The 5,599-nt window shown below is 45.1% G+C and overlaps 1 pseudogene; it reads right to left on the reverse strand.

Moving 5' to 3' along the window:
* Positions 1–541: 541 nt before the first annotated feature.
* LOC114210461 (DNA replication licensing factor MCM4 pseudogene) lies at positions 542–3,205 on the reverse strand (annotated as a pseudogene).
* Positions 3,206–5,599: the final 2,394 nt, after the last annotated feature.

Consider the following 5,599-nt stretch of genomic DNA (forward strand, 5'->3'; position numbering starts at 1 on the left):
ACCACCTATTTTTTTTAAATCTTATGGAAGCCATGAGAACAAGCCTCTAGAAGGAATTACACTTAAGAGCTGTAAGAGGGAGAAAGGCTCTGGTCCTTCATTACCTCACACTGAATGATTTGCACTGGCTAAATTTTATCTCATATTACAAAAACTTCAAGCATATGGATGATTGCCTTTAGAAAGTCCAGCACAAAAAACATGACCCATGACCCAGACTGCCATCTCTAAAAAAGAGTGACATCCTCACATACACACACACACACACACACACACACACACACACACACACACACACACACACATATACATATGGCAGTACAGATTAAAGCCCTGGTGCTAAAATAATGGCACTTTAAAAAAATAGCCTCTACTGTAAATTGTAAATTGGCACAGCATTTTCACTTAAAATGTTAAACAAGTGACAACATACACTTCACTATGAAAACTGAACCCAGGTTAGAAAATTTTTATGGAGCCTAATAATGACTTGAAGAATCTTTTTCCACTGACAGCAACAGTGGCAGCTGATTGGCCCCTATGCAGCACACATATGTACCTAAGTACAACACCCAAGTGCAGACACACACAGACAGCACTGCTCACAAGAGCTTCAGAGCAAGCAGCCAGTTTTGCCAGTTACTGTTAAGAAGTCATCATCAGCCAAGGCATGCAGGGCTTCTTCAAACATATCTTTGGTAATAGCTATGTCAGATTGTCCCCGGATGTCTTCAAAAAGTTGCTGATATTTTAGAGCTGGTGTTTTGCCCTTAGATAAAATAAGTTTTTTCAATGCTTCAGCTAACTCTCCTTTCCGTTTGCAAGAGGTGACACTCATTCCTGTAGTTAAAATAGATATGTCCACAATGCCAGTCCAGGGGTCAGTGGCAGACTGCTTTAGAGCTTCCCGATGGAGATGTTTTGCTTCTTCAACATCAACTGCTTCAACTTTGCTTGAGAATCATACTTTAGCATGGGCTTCTGCTAGTCGAATTAATGACTCCAGCTGTCGAGGGTATGCAGAAACCATTCCTCGGCTGCTACCAATCTTCCTCATGTCTACATAAACCTCAGGGAGAGCCTGGCTGGCTTCCTGGCTCAGACGAGGCATGACCATGCTGTGGGTGTAAGCAATGTAGTCCTTCAGCACTGCCATGTCCATGAACTGCTCCTCCACTTGCTCCTCACTCTGGTAGTACAAAGCGACGAGGTGGTGGGCCAGACGCCTATCATTGGCTTCGTCCTGAGGGTCCAGCATGAGGAATATCAAATCAAACCTTGATAATAATGTGTGAGGTAGCTGGATATTTTCAATCGTAGTTTTTTTAGGATTCCATTGAGACTCAATAGGATTTGCTGCTGCCAGGATAGAGGTACGGGCATTGAGCTGGCAAATAATCCCAGGCTTTGCAATGGAAAGAGTCTGCTGTTCCATGACTTCATGTAGTACTGATCTTGTACTTTCATTCATCTTGTCAAACTCATCAATACAGCAGATACCATTGTCACTCAGGACAAGGGCACCAGTCTGCAAGACAAGCTGCCTTGTCTCAGGGTCTTTCATCACATACGCAGTGAGGCCAACTGCACTGGAGACTTTCCCGGACATGTACTGGCCCCTGGGGACCAGATTGTACACATACTGCAGCAGCTGGGACTTGCTGGTCCCAGGGTCAACACACAACAGGATGTTGATCTCAGCACGAAATTTGCCTCTTCCTGTGTGACTAAAATCCTTTCGTGTTCCACCAAAGAGCTGAAGCAAGATTCCCTTCTTTATATCTTCATGTTCATAAATACTTGGAGCCAAGGCTGATGCAAGTCTCTCATAAATGTCTGGCTTTCTAGAAAGTTCCTTGAGCAATTCCACATGCTTCTCTGAAAAAAATTTCTGCTCTGCTTCTTCATCAAGGCCATGTAGACGTTTTGCATCAGTTTTCCGGTAGTGAATGACATCAATGTGGGTTTTGTAGACAGACTTCACGTTACTTACTCTTGAGTTGACTCGAATAGGAACAGCTCGATAGATGCCTGTAATGTTCACTCTGTCTCCAGGCTGAACCTTGTCAACAAGATCACTGTAACCAAAAAGGATGACAGTATGAGGCATCTGCCCTGCAGGCGTAGCTTCAGGAGACTCTTGAAGTTTGATCATCTGCTTGTCAGAGAACAAAGAGCGGTTGTGGATCAGCGCCATGCTGTGGGTGGTGTGGCAGCGCTCACAAACAGAGGGCTCAGCAATGCGGCCACAGTCAATCTCCACCCGAGCTGTTTGGGCACACACTTGGCACTGGAAGAAGGCCTCTTGCATCTCTGGAATCAGCTGGGATGTCCTGATTACCATGCCACTGATGGCAATAAGCTGGTCGATGTCTTCTGGATTCAGGTTTCTCATGTTCTTCGTCTTTAATGCATTGAATGGTCTTACTTGAATCTGATGTTCTAAGATTGAGTCAGGGTAACGGTCAAAGAAGGTCTCGTTGACAGCCATGTCAAATGTTGGGATAACTTCCTGTGGGTAGCAGATGAGCTGTCTGTATAGATTTTTGTCAAATGATTTTATGTGTTCACAGTTTATATTTAAAAATGGCTCCCCGATGACATTTATCTCCCCAAGTCGTTGCATGTACAAAGGTTCAGTAATATCTATGCCAATATTTTCCTCTTCTTTAGCCAGAGGGTCAATAAAACACTGAAGGAATCTCTGAAAATTTTCTTTGCATGTCGCCACATTTACATCTGTTTCCCAAATCACAAGTTTTTGGCCTAGAGACTGCTCACTCGCCACTATATCTTCTGCTGCTGGCACATCAGACTGCAAATCCACCTGCAGGCCCTACTGTGCAGACCCCAGGTCAGGCCTCTGCCTCACAGGTGTACCTCTAACACCACTCCTTGGAGTTCCCTCTACCCAAGAGCTGGGAGTGCCATATGTCAGCAGTGAACTAACGTCAAAGTCAAGGGGAACTGTTGAGGAATGTATCTGAGCAAGGCTGGAAAATAACATATCCTGTGTGGCAGGGCTCTGCAGGTCAGCTCCAGGTGAGGTCGGCATAGGCTGTAACTCTCCTGTAGAGGTAGAATCTTTGCCTCTACGTCTCTGATATGGTGACGATCTGGCATCTTCACTTCGAGGCGTCTGCACAAGGGTGGTCTGCCCGCCCTGGCTGCTGCGGCGGCTCACAGTGGACGCCAGGGACAACATGGTGCTCGTGGAATCTGGTGGGTCACTCTCCTACACCTCACCAAATCTTTCTAATGAGAAGATACCTTTATTTTCTCAGTCTTCTTTTTTATTTTTTAAAGGTTTATTTATTTTAGAGAGAGAGAGCATGAGTGGGAGGGGCAGAGGGAGAGAGAGAGAGAATCCCAACCAGACTCCCAGCGAAGCATGGAGTCCAACGCAGGGCTCGATCTGACGACCCTGAGATCATGACCTGAGCCAAAACCAAGAGTTGGACGCTCAACCAACTGAGCCACCCAGGCACCCTTATTTTCTCAAAGTCTTACACTCACTAACAGGGACAGTAATTCCAGGAAGATGAGGTGGACACAGGGAGTGTGGGGACTGAGAATTTGAGAACTGAATGTGTTGGAAGGGACACAGAAAAGACACATCATGCCGGTGCCCATGGAGAGCTCCATAGATTTTGGAGAGCAAGGGGCAGTCTCACTTGGCTACTGGAAAGTCATAATTTGCTGGTTGCGGATCACTGGTTTGAGGCAGCCTTAGTAATCTAGTTCTGGTTTATCTATTGTTGTTTTATCTGAAATTTCCACACACACATCTGCAGGGCTGAAATTACATTTCGTCCTTTCTATGTGTGTTGGGGAGGGCTGCCTCCCTGCTGTGTTGGTTCTAAGGGGCCATCTTCATTTAAGGGATGGCCCACCACTCTTCTCAGGATTACCTGAATTTTCACATTTTTAGATTCCAGTAACAGCCCTGATGGTGGTGTTGAAGATAACAGCCCCTCACCGGCACTGAGCACTGGGTATCAGACTATCTTGAGCACCATGTGTGCTTTATCTCACACAATCCTCACTATGCCACTTTGCGGTGGGTACTACCATGACTTCCATTTACAAGTGAAGACACAGAAGTTTTAAAGAGCCAAATAACTCAAAGACACACGGTCATTAAACAGTGGACTGAGGATTTTGATCCAGGCAGATCTGAGGAAGCCTGTGCTGAGTTCTCGATAAATACTGAGTTCCCACCATGATCAAAACACTGTCCAATATGGCAGGGATTTCAAAATGGCTACACACAACCCCTGTCCTCAAGCAACTCTAACTGCATCCAAGGAAGGGAAGACATCACAAGGCAAATGGACCTAGAACACAATACAGGAACATAAGAGATGAGCAGGGTGTGGTCAAGATGTCAGACAGAAGAGCCATGGAAACTGGGACGGCTCCAGGAGAGACCCACGGAAGAGGCCCAGGCAGGAACCAGAGTTTCAGAAGAAGAGGCAAGTCACTGCAGGGAGGGAGATGGCCAAAAGGTGTGGACATGGGATGGGCTTGGTGGGTTTGAGGGACAGTGAGTGGGGCAGGTTGATTGGAGAAAAGTTCATGAGGGAATAACAGGGAAGAAGAACTTTGGATTGAAAAATGCAAAGGATTGGGGGAAAAGGATGAAGAATTTGTTTTTCATTCTGTAAGTAAGGGGGACTGGTGAAGTTTTGTGAGTGTTAGAATTATATATTATTTTAGGAGGAGTTACTGGCAGAAACATGCCCATGGATTTTAGGAGGAAGACCCTTGGAAACCGGCCAGAAGCCAGCTGCAAGCTCCGGAGAGTGAACAGAATTCAGAATCCCAGGTTTCAGTGATTCCAGAGTTGGTTGAATGGGGGCTATGCTGGCAACCACGGGTCTGAGAGGAGGGTGGGGGTGATTGCTCAGAGTTACTGTAGCTAAATCACTCCCAATGACAAGTGTCTAGACTAACCGCAGACCAGGAGCTTTGTGCATAGGAAATTTACAACTAATTAATTTGCTGATATTCCTCTTCCCAATTTAATTATCTCAAGGATTTTAAACAAGTATTTCCTCTTTTGACCTCACCATCACATGAGTCCATTTTTAAAAGGACATCTTCTAATTGAAACAGTTGCTTATGATCTCAGAAGAAAAGCTCTTGATGTACCTGCCCTATATCACTCAACCACAGGCTTTTAAGACTCTTGGCTCTTGGCTCAACACAGCTGGGTCCAAGTGCTGCCACCACTCAAAATTATTCAGGATCGTGACTCTCTTTGACAATCTAATCATAATCTTAGGGGACTGCCCGTCTCCTGAAGTCCTTTATAAGCCCAGATTAGAAACCTAAAGCATTGAGGAAGGGAGATGAATTAAACAGAAGATTTTTTTTTTAGAAAGAAGAAAGTGAAATATAATCTTAAAGCAAGAAAAAAGTTGAATCAACAGAAAGAACTTTTTAAAGAGAGTAATTATTTTAGGAATTAGTTTCTCTTTTTCCTTAAAGTGCAGTTCAGGAACCCTGACCCCCTCCCTGTCCCTCAGGGTTATCACGGACAGCTTGATGGTTATCATGGGCCTTTGTCACCTGTGTCCCCAGTCACTTGGAGAGC

This window comes from Eumetopias jubatus, unplaced genomic scaffold, assembly GCF_037043125.1.
Source record: "Eumetopias jubatus isolate StellerSeaLion01/CBP00866 unplaced genomic scaffold, mEumJub1_p1.0 scaffold_12, whole genome shotgun sequence".
NCBI classification, from domain to species: Eukaryota; Metazoa; Chordata; class Mammalia; order Carnivora; family Otariidae; genus Eumetopias; species Eumetopias jubatus.